The sequence below is a fragment of the Rattus norvegicus genome, chromosome 12, assembly GCF_036323735.1.
Source record: "Rattus norvegicus strain BN/NHsdMcwi chromosome 12, GRCr8, whole genome shotgun sequence".
NCBI classification, from domain to species: Eukaryota; Metazoa; Chordata; class Mammalia; order Rodentia; family Muridae; genus Rattus; species Rattus norvegicus.
Window position 1 is genome coordinate 1,091,612 of NC_086030.1, and position 15,154 is coordinate 1,106,765.

The 15,154-nt window shown below is 36.9% G+C and overlaps 2 pseudogenes; one reads left to right on the top strand and one right to left on the bottom strand.

Annotated features, from left to right (window-relative positions):
• LOC134481225 (partner of Y14 and mago-like) overlaps nt 1-15,154 on the top strand; it is an 84,919-nt pseudogene that overhangs the window by 4,349 nt on the left and 65,416 nt on the right.
• The window catches only part of LOC120099626 (uncharacterized), a 94,854-nt pseudogene continuing 82,311 nt past the window's right edge, over nt 2,612-15,154 (bottom strand).

Consider the following 15,154-nt stretch of genomic DNA (forward strand, 5'->3'; position numbering starts at 1 on the left):
CTGATTAAGGGATCAGTCCCCTCATTTGTGCTGGTGTGTAGAGGCTTTGCAATATCTGTAAGCCCTATTATTCAGGGTCTGCAATACCTAACCACATGGAATTAGTCAAACCTGTCTCTTAGTATGGCGTCTGTAGGATATCTGGAATCCTTTGCTGAGCTCCCTTGCTTCCTCTCAGTTGGTATGTAATACAGTTATCCCTTGATGGACAATGAACTTTCTAAGCTGACTCTGTAGACCATTGCCTATACCTCTTGCAGCAGTTCCTCCAAGGCTCATTTATAAAATTGTTCAGGATCAAAAATAGGAGGAGACCATGTACATACTACAAGAGTTGGGTCATGAAACTCATGATAATAGGGCAGGAAGTCAGTAATTAGTGTCTCATCAAAGAGAGCTGAAGAAAATGTAAATCCTTGGGAATATCTGTTCTAAGTAAATTGCACACTTTAACCAACCTCTGATTCTGTCACTCAAAATGTAATTTAATCAATTTTGCCTAAGGGTCGCTTAAAGTAGAACTGTCTGGAGTGCGCAGCTTCATGCTTTTTCCTTAGCATAAATTATATGGTGTTTTTCTGAGGTCAGGCCCTGGAGAGAACATGATATGTTTGGAAGAAGTATAAATAGGACTCATGGACAGTAATGGGGTGCTTGAATAGGTAGAGTGGAAAAGCTTCCTTGGTCCTTGTCTTCCCTTATATTTACATTTATGAGGCAAGACAGAGCACTTCTCCTCCTGTCTCAGCTGATTCTATTGCTCACAATGACTGGCGCATTCTGTTTCTGCTGTTTTATTTTTGGTGTCCTGATTCTACTGAACTGGTATCCTGACAAAGGAGATTTGTATTGACCGCAAAGAAATATTTATAAACAGATCCATATCCCCTTGCCTGTTTACCTGTGTTTTATTTTCTTTCCTACCCTTTGATTTGGGGCTAAAAGGTGTCTCTAAGTCATTGAAAACACTTAAAATATTAGGTTTTGAAAAATTTAACCTACACTGACTGAAAATTTCATGATTTAGGTCCCAGACAGACTACACCTATTTCTCTTAAGGACTGAGACCATGAGAACACATGGATTTGGATGTGTGGGGCAGATGGTTGCAATATTCTTATGTATTTCTCTTAGCTCATGGGCAGTCCTGTAATCAGAGGTTCTATGCTCATTCACAATGAAAAGTGATTCATTCCAGAGAGTTCCTCAGGGTAAAACTAAATACTCTCTTTTTATTGTACATTCATTGGCTATTTCATTATCCTGAAAAATGATAGCAGCACTCATTTGTTGCACAATTATAACATAGTGGTTTATGTCCAGTCTTGGATTGTTACTTTCTACCCAGACCTTGGGGAATCATTACAAAAAATCTCAGAAAAAAACTCCATCTTCTGATTGGGGCAGACTTTCAGCTAGACAGCCTACACAGAACCATTTCTTTTTTAGATTTTCTCACAAATTTAATTCAGAATATATGTGAATAGGTGGAAATGGGTCATAATACTCTCTCCTCCTTTCTTTCTGTATCGTCTGTAATCTCTCAATCTATCTATCTCTCTCTCTATCTTTCTCTCTCTCCCTCCCTTCCTCACTCCCCCCTCCTTTTTTTTCTTTCTCAATTGTTGGGTAATACATGATTCAAAAAAAGAATTTTATTGTATGAAATCCTTCTCTTCTCTTTTATGTAATAGTCCAAGAAACATTAAATGCACATTAAATGTCTGATCCACGGGTAAAACAAAATACATGCTCTCCTGTAATCTCTTAGATGGGAGAGTTTAAATGCCTGACTTTATGTAATTGGGTAGTATGGTACTATTTAAATTACGCAACGAGTTTTGATTTAATATTGGTTTACCATATACATCCAGTAAATCATCAATACTTTAAAAGAATATGCTAATGTTGTGGAATGTAAATTTTAAAAGGCTTGTGTTTTTTCTTTAGTTTTATTAACTCCCGGCTTTGCTTTCCTTTGCCAGCTTTTTAGTTTTATTAACTCCCGGCTTTTCTTACCTAGACCAGAAGTTATGACAATCTTGTTGATATTTTCAAAGAACCAACTCTTCCTTTCATTGATTCTTAATATTTTTGTTTGTGTTCTATTGATTTCAGCCAGAACAAGTTGGACATATATATTATATCGCTTCCACAATGCTTAAGGCCATCATCAAATGTGGGGCAGAGAGAAGGTAGGTGCCTGAAGTCACAGAGGATTCAAGGAAATCAGTGACTTCTGGATATGAGGAGTGCTGCCCTCATGACATATAGCAGCTGTGGTTACATGAACAGTTTCAAGACAGTCAACAGTCAAGAATGCAGTGGAAAGTCACAAGAGCTCCTAATCATAACTAAAATATTATGAAGAGTTAGTGTCTTCTGGTGGATGGTTGAGCAATTTTCTGTTAGGGTTTATTATGAGATAATTAAACAATAATTTAATCAGAAAAAAACAATTGTAGGATGCAAAAATATAGAGAATCATGAATCTGGAAGAAATGGGAGGATTACCATCAAAATATATTGGTGAAAATTCTCAAACAATAAAAATTTAAAGTATGTTTGTTAATATTATGAACCTAGAAAATGTTTTATTTTATAGGAATGTTTTATAAAGTGACTTTAATGAATTCTGTTAACTACAACATGTCTGACAATTCTCTGAGTTCAGTGAGAGAGCATCATCTAATTTGTCATTAATAAATTTTTAAAGTGACTCTTTAAAAAAATGTAAACATTATTTCCAGGTATACATCCAAAAGTGGGCTAATACGTAAATATATTTGAAAAAATTACAACACTATACCTCAAGAAAAATAAGTAAAATGTGCTACATAACTAAGGGTAACATTCATAATAGAAGAAATTCAAATAACTGTGAAATACATAAGAAATATTTATCATCTTTGTACATCACAGAAGTGCAAATCAAAATTACTGTGAGATTTCTTTTCACACCTGTCAATATGACTAAGGTTAATGACACATGTGAAAACTCACGTTGACTGGGTTATGGAGCAATGGGAACATTTTTATTCTCCTGGTGGAACTGCAACCTACTATAGCAACTTTGGAAATCAGTATGATGGTTCTTCAGGAAGAAGATATACCTTAAGGTACAACTCCTGGTCTTATATCCACATATTGATACATCCTAGTATAGAGACCATCGCTCAATCCATGTTCACTGAAACTCCACTATAATAGTCAGAATTTGGAAATATTCAAGTCGTCCCCTAATGGATGACTGCATAAAGAAAATATGGTGCATTTAGTGAGGTACTGCTTAACAGCTACAAAAGGCAAAAAGGAAGCGTGAAATTTTCAGAACAATGAATGAATCTTGTAAAGTTCATTCTGCATGAGGTACTCCAGACATAAAAAGTCAAATGGGGAACACATTCACTTAAATGTGGATGTTAGCCATTAATTCTTCCATCTGTGTAAAATATGTTTAGTGTCTTGTAGAGATCAGAGAAGTAGGACAGACTGTTATAATTTGGGGAAAAAGAAATTTATTTATGAATTGCAGACATTCCATGCTAGAAACAGGAATTTCAAATGTGAAAAGACAGAGAAGAGGGTGACAAAGGAGGGAATAGAGAGAGTTACAGCTAAAATTAAGGGTCATTTGAGGCACTGTATGGACGCCTAATGGACTAGAAATCCTAATTTCCTTTAAATTGTTTTAGAAAGGTAAGTAATTTCTTATTATAGGTGCCAGAACAGAAAGATAAAATATTTGACTGGGTTTATCAATATGAAATTTCAACTTAAAAGTAAGTCACAACAGTTATGTATTTCAACGTTCAATGAACCTATGTTATAGGTAATGAATATCTAGTCCTTATGGAGACATCTGTTAACATCTCTGTATATATTAGTCTTTTTATTTGTTTACATTTTAAATGACATCCCCATAATTCGTCTCTCCACCGTGAACTCCCATGCCATCCTCATCCTCTTGTTTGTAAGAGAGTGCTTCTCCATCTACCTACCTATTTCCACTTCACTGCTCTAGCATCGCCCTTCTGTGGGACGTCAAGTTTCTACAGGACCAATTTCCATCCTTCCCAGAGATGGCAGATGAGTCAGTTATTTCTACACATGCTCTACTCTTTATTTAGCACGAGCTATGATCAGGAACATATATACTCTTTAGTTGGTAGTTTAATCCCTAGGAGCTCTGAGGGCTCTTGTTAATTGATACTGTTGATTTTCATATTGGATTCCAATCCACTTCACCTGCTTCAGACTTTTCCATAACTCTTTCAGTGAGATCCCCAGGCTTTGTCCAATGGTTGGCTGTGAATATCTGCATCTACGTCATGAAAAGGGGATCACGGGAGGCTTGAAGGAAGCCTTGGACTTAGAAGGTAGTAGGATGTAGTTCTTTATTTGTCCAGTAGATGGGAACATAGGACTGCATCCACACAACATTCTTTCCTCACTAACCTCTGTCCTGGCCCATAGTTCTGTGATCAGATAAGTACTGAGATGTGCCTTTGTGCCTCTCTGAACTAGAACCCCTGATTGGATTCCTATGGATTGGTGGGTCTGGGTTGGTGGATTCAATGACTCTGGGAAAATTCCTTCTCAGAGTGAAGGTATCCCCATAGGACTCTGGAATTGTATTTTGTCATGGACAGACCAGGGTTTTTAAGATACTTTTGGCCAATCATATTTGGTGTGCATACATTACTCCTTTGTGGAACATTCTTATCAGGTTCACACACAGAGAGCAATACCTTATACAAGGCATTTCTTAAATGTTACATTTTATATTTCATTGTATTCCTTACATTAGGGCTTATCCTTAGCTATTGTGGTCATACACACACACACACACACACACACACACACACACTCACACACACACACACACACAAACACACACACACACACTTATACCTGTCCCTTATACAGGGCGCTTACTAAACGTTAAATATTATTTTTCAATGTATTACATACAATCCATACTCTGGAGCTTTGGTAAAACCAGAGCAATAATAGGTCTGGTTATTCCCAAAGGTTCCACAGGCCTATAAGGTGGGGATATGATAAAAGCAATGATGAAACAAAGTAAATAATCTGACTTCTAAATCAAATCTCAAAAAAAAACCAAACAAATAGAATATGGCCTTATACAAAACACACAGTCACTTGACTCATACAACTTAATTGTTGTTAATCTATCAAATCAAATTTCAAATAATAAAGCATTTGTAAAGAGTATATTTCTAATGAAATTATTGGTTTTGGCTACAGTTCCAAGATCATATTTCTGTCTGGAGCCTTTTCCTCTTGATTTTCTTCTATGTTCAATAATTGCTTTTAAAACAAACTAAAATATCTTTAGTAGTATAAAGAAAAAAATCATAAATACAAAGAACCAAAATGTTCTTTTTTTTAACCCAATATTCCCATGAGTACACTGGGGTACAAACAAAGTCTAGATGTGCTAATCTGCAGATGGTGTCCCACAGGTTACACTAGGTTTTGTTTGTTTCCATTTTTATTGATTATACTATTTCCTTCCAATAAGCCAGCTAGATTGTATACTATGCTCTGGTCCTTGCCCAGAACAATGAGCTCCTTCCTAATTTTGACTTCTAGAGATTTCAGGTTTTTTTCTCATTTTAAGTTTTAATCTCTAGGATTTAGTTCATCTTTTACATGAAATTGTTCCATTTTTAATTCAAAAGCAACTGGTCTGTCTGAAAGAAAATAATGTGTTTTCTATAAATCAAATAAATAGGGTCATAATACTGGTGTTATCCTTTGTAACTTGTGAGTCATACTTCATTAGGTAGCATCCCCCTGTTATGTTGAATTATGCCTAAGAAGTGTTCAAATCGGATTCATTTAGCCATCTGCATCTAGTTATCTTTGGTGTTGGTGCATAACATGAAATTATAGTTCCCCATGTCTTGTTGATTACCTGAACATGGCAAAAGATGTGTGTTGCATTTTGATGTCTTGTAAGTATGGGTAGACATATGTGTTTTCTCCTAGTTTTATGGTATCCTCAAGTGTTATGTAAATTAAGCCATTTGTAGTGCTGACAGCTGACCATAAAAAGTGGTTGACAGATATTATGAATTTATTGCATAGTTTTTGAGGTATAGCTTTGTTATGGTAATCTGGGTATACACTACCCAGCATTACATGTATTAAATGTACATCACATATGCATTCTGAGCAAAATGTTCCTTTTTCCTGGACTTACAGTGTTTGAAGTCTGTGGTTCTTCTCACAAGTCATGTGCTTTATAGGATGTCCAACTCTATTTCTTCAATCACAAGATTACTATGTACATTTGACACATTATCAGATTACGGTTTTATGTTATAAGATTTCGAGCTCAGTTATATTCTTGTTTAAATTGATTTCTGAAAACTTGCATTTCTGTATTCATGGTGTTTACTATAGTGTGGAGTGGGTCCAGGCTTCTTGAAAGTGTGTGGAGTGCCTGAACTGATGTATTATTATTTTTCTTTATATTAATCATTCTTGCTTTGATAGGGGCTGTGACTGTTTCTGCTACAGGTCCACCCATTAAACCTTGTATAATGGTGCCTTCCATAAATTCTCCTACTGCAAGTGCTTGTAAGGACTTTCTACTAAATTTATTTAGGCTGCTTTACTGATAATTAATATTATCTATTGCTCCACAATATAATTTTGGTGATTTAAATGCTTGTAATCATATAGAACTCCAGATTTTCTGAATTCTATTTCATAGTGTAATTTCTACTGGTAAAGTTGTATCTGGCACTACAAAAGGGGCTTCTTTTATTGTGGCTGATCCAAGTACTAGATTTAACCTTCCCAGTGGGTAATATGCTGTCATGATTATACTATTTTTATAGATTCCAGCATAATTTGTGGTAATATTAAATCCTTTATGTCAACTAAGCAAGGAGTGTTATGTGAGTGTTCTGATTTGTGGCAATCTTGTAATGGCATGTGTAGATATATGATCCTATTCCAGTCATCTGGTCATAACATCGGACTTGTTTTGTGTTTCTGTACTGTCCAGTCCTGTTATTGACATTTGCCAATCCTGGTATTGAAGATATGGCACTATGTAACTAACGTAATATGTTAGGCCTGAATGATGTATTGTCCTTGCACTATTTCCTGTAATTGCCCATGTGTTCCTCCATCACACCATAATTTCCAGTGCTTTGATGCAGTGTTTGGGTGACAGCCTGTCCAAAATATATGGGCAGAGTACTGCCATTGTTTGAGTTGCTGTCAGGTTGTGTTTTTCATATCTAATATTATTTAGCCCTGTGTAATTAAGCTAGGTATATTTATCCAATCACTCATGCAAGGGATACATGGTGGCATGGAGCTGAATCTTGCAGATATGTTCCTTGCTGGAAAGCTGACAGTGGTTTAATTTCCTGTTATCCAAGGGTACAGGGAATTCCATTCATGTGCCATTTACTGCTGTATCTCAAATGTATCTAATAGTTTAAATTCTACATTACATATCTTCTTGTAATGATGCTCATTATATTAAGTTATATTTTGCAATTTTAATGTAAAATATATTCCTATTGGTTCTAAGGTTATACTTTCTCTCTTAGATCCAAAGTTATTTGGTGACTGTTTTGCTAACATGGATATGTTTCTTCTAAATATTGTAATATTTAGAATTATGCATGCACTTATTAAACATAGCTCTAACACTTGAAATGTTGGGCCATACTTAATAACAGTGGCATTTCCTTGGGTTCTTTCATACATATTTGTATTATATCCATTCTTTTCATCTTACCTGTATGTCTCACTGGGGTGATAACATGCTAGTTGTTGTCTCCCATGTCTGTATCCTTTGTACCAATAGTAATTGAAGGAATGAGCATACTTCGTCCATAAGTTCTTAATTCTCAATTGAAATGTTGCCCATATTCTATCATCCATCCACCATCAAGGTATCCTATACAGTGGGTCTAAAATATTAGGTCTATTGGGAGGCCATGATAATTGTGGTCTAGGGATAATGGTGGTGGATTTTGAACCATGTGTAGCGGGGTTAATGATATTCCCAGTGCTGATGGCTATCACTAGTGACCCTGGGTGTACCAGCAGGAGTGTGATTGGAAACATGAGCATGAGTGTTGGCACTCCTGGTTGTACTGCTATTCTTTTCCCCATTACTGGAATTTTGAAACAGGTAATTCCGGATAAGTAAATACATAATATGTACTTATTTCATAAATTCAGCAATATAATATAACCAACAATTCACAATTTAACAAGCAAAAAGATAGTAGAAATTACTAATAAATGTAGAAGCAGAAGAGTAATGATAAACTCTTGATCTGTACCTCTGTATGTAACCAGCAAATTATATAATTGGCAATAAGCCTCGTAGCATCATTAATGTTATATAATTTTGCAAAAATTTTAATTCCAGATTGATTACTGGAACAATTCCTAGGAAAATGATGGCATTCAGGGTTTTTCTATAAAAAAGTGCTCTCTCTCTCTCTCTTTCAACCCCCCCACACTCATACACACACACACACACACACATACATACATACATGTACAGACACACACACACAAACACACATGCATGCCACCAACACTCTTTGCCTACTAGCATGTATTAAGTCCTCCAGTTTGGTTAGCTGTAATCTTCCCTTGGTGTCTGTGGTCCACACAGTGTTTCCAGTTCTGGGGGCTATGATTTCTGTGTGATTCAATTTGTTCTTTTGCCTGCAGATGCAAGTATAAGTTTGACTTATATTCCTGTGTTCTTCTGTTTAGGTAATCTATATCTGTTTGCATGCTGAGGACTTCTTCTTTTGGGCTTTTATTATCTATTCTAGGTATGTTGTTGAGTTCAAAGATAGCCTTTGTTAATGCTTCTGTCAATGGTCTGTCTTTATGCATCATTATTTTACCTTTAGTAATCCATTGAATCTCAATGCTGCCCGCTGCTGTGGGTTTGTATGTTAGGTTTTTAGCTAGTCTCTGTACAATCTTAAATGTAAAACGGGTTCGCTGATCACTTTGGATTAGTTAAGGTATTCTACAGACTGAGATCCATGACCACAAAATTAAAATAATTCATTTTTGTTCTGGCTTGGATCCCGATTTGGCCGTACCTAATCCTGTGCAGATATCTACTATGGTGCAAACATATTGCTGTTTGAATTAATTAAATGGTCCTATGAAATCACTTTTCAGTGTGTGATGGACATGTAATCTGTGTGTTTCTATCCTTTTGTAGTTGTATGTAAAACTGGTTTTAGTACCAGGGCTTCCTTCACTTTCCTATATGGCATTTTTGATCTTATTCCAAATTACTGCAATGTTGATTTGAATGAACCACTGGTATGGTGCAGAGGTGCCTGTGTGTCCAAACAATTACTGTATCTGCCCTATTTCTTCTTTTGTAATGTTCTTTTGTGTATGAGAATGTTGTTTAACCAACTGTCTTTTGACCTTAAGTTCTGTGGGTCCTATATTTTCTCTTTGATATTGGGATTTGAGTTTCAGTACCAAGTTTGCTAAACTATCTACCTCATTTTTTATTTGGTTTGCAGGTCATCTCCATTTTGATCAGCATCTGCCTAATATAGTGTTATTTTAATGTCTTTGACTATATGTGGTAATTCTTTTCTGGCATCTTTAGACCAAAGGTCTTTACCATGATTTTTCCAATTAGACAGTCTCCATTTCCCTGACCAAATTGTTATACCACTAGATAGACACTAAGGATCTGTGGAAAGGTGTATATCCTTTCCATGATCAAGGGGCTGTCCAGCTGTCAGAAAGGCTATTAATCCCATATGCTGGGCTGATATGCTTTTTCCTTCCTCTATTTTCACCATTTGTCTTCTAGCCTGAAAGATGCTACTTTTCAGCACACCAGGTTCTTTTTATTAGTGGCTGAGCCATCAACAAACAAGGCAATAACCAGGGAGGGGATGTATTGACCTGACACCTATTATCCTATGAATATCTGTTGCTGGGGAGAGGGGTTGTTGAGTGTGATGGGTATTCGGCTCTCATTGAGTGATGCCAGTATGTGCTCTGACACCATTGCTACCATCCCTTCTGCAGTCAGGTTTGCTCCTCGAAGGATCTCTGAAAGGTACCATTTCCACTGAAGGGTACCCTTCCATGGGTAGACATGTCCATCCTTTTTCTAGTGCCTTTCCCCATTCTAGAACGTGTACAGTGGATCAGAGAAATACTGGGTTTCCTCTTAGGATACTGCAGGAGCTTTGGAGTGCTTGATACACAGTGTTTACAAACAGTGAATACTTGGTATCTGACCAAGGGAAGGATTTGCAATAAAATCCAACTGGTTTGATTTGAGGCTGCTTTACAAAAACATTCCAATTTCCATGCCTTTCATAAACTGGATATGTATTACTACTGTATCACCTGTATTAATAGTTTAAATTACTATACTGCTCTATGTATTCTAATATGGTCTTTACTGTGGTGGTCCCCAAGTGAAGCCAGATGTATTTTTCACTATGTTATATAGTGGCTGGAGCAACAATTATAAATAGTTTGTGTATTGTCTCCAATATCCAAATAGGACTATGAGATGTTGTGTTTCTGTTTTATTTAGTGGTCTTTGTAAATGTTTTATTTTATTAATTACTTCAGGTGGTTGGATTGTCCCTTAGTGGATCCTGAGGTATTTTACTTCCTCTGCTGTTTCCTTCACCTTATCCTTATTAATGGTCCATCCTTCATTTGTTAAGTCTGCTATTAAGTCAGCCATTGTTTTCTATAGTATCTGTATCTCATTTGATATTAGTAAGAGGTTATCTACATACGAAAAGATGCTGACTTACTGTGGTGTTCGAAATGACTCTAATGCCATCAAATTGCATTCATTATGTGCTATCATTGGATGGTTCTTATATCCTTATAGAACCCTTGTAAATTGGTATTATTTTCCTGCCCATGAAAATGTAGTTATTTCCCTAGAATTAGGGTGTAAAGGAATTCCAAAGTATTTGTCTGTTAAATCTACAGTGGCTAGTCATTTATGTTGCCTCTTATCTTATTCTTAGAAATATGTCTCCTACATCTGTTAATTGTCCTTGCATTTGTTGTGTAGGATTATTTATGTTTCTGTAGTCTATTCTTAATCTCCATTTGCCGTTTGGTTTTTTAACTGCCCAAATAGGGCTAGTATACTTGAAGCTATGTGTGGTTCTGTGAGATTTTCGTTCAGTAAAGATACTATGGTCTCTTCTACTCCCTCCATCTCCCCTTTTATGGGGTATTGTGATGTGAAGGAGGGTGGTGTTTTGGGAAATTCTATCTTTGAGATTTTAACTGTGGCTATCCTTGGTATTCTCTTGTAATCTAAAAAATTTGGTAACAATTTCTGTATTCCTAAAATACACAAATAATAATATGGTGTCAGCTCCCTTCTCTCACAGTTTTGCTATATAAGACACATCCTTCCTTACATTTTGTGCATAATATTTCCTTAGCTCATTTAATTCCTGTGAGTTGTATGCTCTAATTTTCATGTATTGCATCTTTAGGTTTGGTCTGCCCTGCTCCCCATATTGGTGTTTAGAATAGGGAAGTTGTTACTGGTAATGAGGTGACTATTCCTAAAATAGTAGTCCTAAAATATTCTTGGGGGAACTAGATAAAGTGAAGTCCAATTCATAATTTTTATCTTAAACTTGTAATGTTAATTTGGTTATGAAGGTTGTAACTCTTCCTCCAATTGTTTCTACTTCTATATGGCCTAACACTTTTCCTGTGCTTAAAATTTGTGCTTCACCTTAGGTATAAACATGTATTTCACTAACAGTGTCCAGTAGCCCATTTACCATCTTAGTGGCGCCATTGGTAAGCAGAATTGGTAGTGCTATTTTGGGTTTTGGATGTGGCAACCCTGAGACCTGAAGGGTTTGAATGTGGGATGGCATCTCAGCCTGTTCCTGAATGGGAGCTTGTTCCAAGGTCTTGGTCCTGTGTTCAGCTCTCGGTTTTTGTTTGTTTGTTTGTTTGTTTGTTTTTTGTTTTTTGTTTTTTTTAATCTTATGTTTGTAGGTACTCAGCCATTTGGCCCTGTCAGCCCTAAAAAAAGACTTCTAGGAGTTTGTTCAAAGAGGCATCTTGTGGTATTAAATGATCTGTTTGATCCTGGTCTAATCTGGAGGTAGGTATTTGTTTTTCCAAACAGTCTAATATTTTTAACTCTCCTTATTCTATCCACCGTTCTACCCTTAATAGTTAGAGATACTACTTTCTCTGAGTCTAAGTCTCTGTTTGCTTTTAAGAGGCATATGATGTTTGCCATGGTCTGCCATCCTTGCAATGATCCAGACAGTGTCATTCTGAGATGTTTTGGAACTCCTTTTAACAGGATGTTCATAAACTGGGGCAACATTGGTGCTGCTTGAGTGGAAGACACCTGGTTATAGATATAATGAAGTACTCCTAGTTTTCTTGCTAATTTTATTGCTTCCTGCAGGATATGCCACTTAACTGACACCTCAAATTGAGGTAAATCTAAAGAAGGAAATACATCTCCAAGTTGCAGTTATCCAATCGTTCAGTGAGTGCATATCTCCTAGGGAGCTTTCCAATATGTGCTCCAGTCCTTTGAACATGATGGGATTTTCCACCATATTACTAATTTTACACATTTCCTTATCTGAAAATAATATGGTGTCTCCTCCCTCTCTCACAGTTTTGCTATATAAGACACATCCTTCCTGACATTTTGTGCATAATATTTCCTTAGCTCATTTAATTCCTGTGAGTTGTATGCTCTAATTTTCAAGTATTGCATCTGTAGGTTTGGTCTGCCCTGCTCCCCATATTGGTGTTTAGAATAGGGAAGTTGTTACTGGTAATGAGGTGACTATTCCTCTATCATGAGATTCCAGGGTATCTTTAAAGTGGTTAGAGTACTTCAATTTCTTGGTAATATTTATGGCTAGCTTTTTCCCCTAGGTCTGTCTTTGTCTTAATTGACTATACTTTACATAAGTATACTGAGGACTTCATTTTGTGCTGCTCTTTCATTATAGGTTCCACCTGCTGTGGTGTTGTTAGGAGTATGTCCATTTTAACCTTCTTGCACTTAGTTTTCTTTTTAATTATATGGTTAGTATACTGCCAAGCCCTTTCCACTAAGTCAGAGGTTTCCTCATCCTCTATTTTTATCTTTTTAAAAACTATTGATGAGACTTTTAATTCAATTCATTAGGTCAGTATTTTGGCAGTGTGGTACAGACTTCCTCCTTTTTCAGATATCCAATAAAATTAATTTTGGATGTGCTTTTTTATATGTTTTTGAATAATTTATCTGCCTGTCTCACTCTCCTTTCTGTAGCCACTCTTTCATCAGGCAAGGGGTTTCTACCCTTATCCTTCTGAGCTATGTTGGCACCAATGACCTCTTCTTCCCAGGACCTAGGTCTATTGGTATCATGGTGTCATTCAGCCATGGGCTGTTGGATCTAGCTCTCCACTTCTCTTCATCTCAACTTTAGAGGCTCAAGAAATTTGGCCTACTGCTGCTCTATTGACCTACTCTCTTCCCGTGACTTAGGTTCAGGTTGGCTTCGTAGCATCCCTTAGACTCAAGTAATTCAAAATTCAAGATACACAAGAAAGTGCATGATGAATGAGAGTTCTAAGTCACAAGTAAGAGAATATCCAAATTATATTGCCACTAATATGATAGACCACGTTTAGCAGTATATGTTTAGCCAGGCTCCAGTTTAATTTTCTACTTTCTGTCTTAGGAACTATGAAGACCGATCCAGCAGGCTTCCCCAACTGTCATGAGGTAGGGCACATGAGATGCCTCCTACCCAAAGTAAGGTAAAAGGATGTAGTTCTTTATTTGCCCAGTTGATGAGGACATATAATCACATTCACACAATACTCATTCCTTAGGAACCTCTGGTCTGGTCCATAGTCATTTTGGCATATTTGTTAAGTTCTGTGACCAAACTGTGCTTCTGCTTGCTGAAATTCAATCTGGTCTATGGATTCCTCTTGTTCACCAATGGGCAGCTGGGTTGGTAGACTCAGTGTCACTGTAAATGAGATGGATTCCAGGAGTTAATGTTTTGCAGTGACGAGAGGTGATTCTTTAAGGTTCTTTTGGCCAATCCTATTTAGGTCACATACATTATTTCCTAAGGGCATATTACTATCGGGCTCACACATATACTTACAGCAGTCCTTTACACAAGGTGTTTCTTAACAGTTGAACTTCATTTTTCATTGTATTCCTTAGATTAAGGCCTATACTTACCTATCAGTCACACACAAACACACACACACACACACACACACACACACACACACACCCTGGTCCCTTATGCAGGGCGTTTCTTAAATGTTCCATTAATTTTTTTGATTCTTATTGTTTTGTCCATCTTTATTAAATTGTATATTTCTTATTTACATTTCAAATGTTATTCCCTTTCCCAGTTTCCAGGCCAATATCCCAATAACCTCTCACCCTCCCCTTCCATGTGTGTGGTCCCCTCCCAATCGTGCCCCTATTACCGCCATCCACCCAACAATCACATTCACTGGGGGGTCCAGCATTCGCATGTCCAAGGGCTTCCCCTTCCACTGGTGCCTCTACTAGGATATTCATTGCTACCTATGAATTTGGAGGCCAGGGTCAGTCCATGGGTAGTGGATTAGTCCCTGGAAACTCTGGTTGGTTGACATTGTTGTTCATATGGGGTCTCAAGCCCCTTCATCTCTTTCAGTCCTTTCCATGATTCCTTCAACAGGGGTCCCATTCACAGTTCAGTGGTTTGTGGCTGGCATTTGCCTATGTGACAAGTTATGACTGGGTATCTCAGGAGAGATAAACATCTTGTCCCTGTCAGGCTGCACCTCTTTGATACATGCATCTTATCAGGTTTGGTGGCTGTATATGTATGGGCCACATGTAGGGCAGGCTCTGAATGGGTGTTCCTTCAGTCTCTGTTCTAAACTTTGCCTCTTTATCCCCTCCTAAGGGTATTCTTGTTACCCTTTTAAAGAAGAAATTTTGTCCTCCTTCTTGAGGTTCATGTGTTCTGTGCATCTTGGGTAATTCAAGCATTTGGGCTTATATCTACTTTTCAATGAGTGCATACGATGTGTGGTTTACTATAAT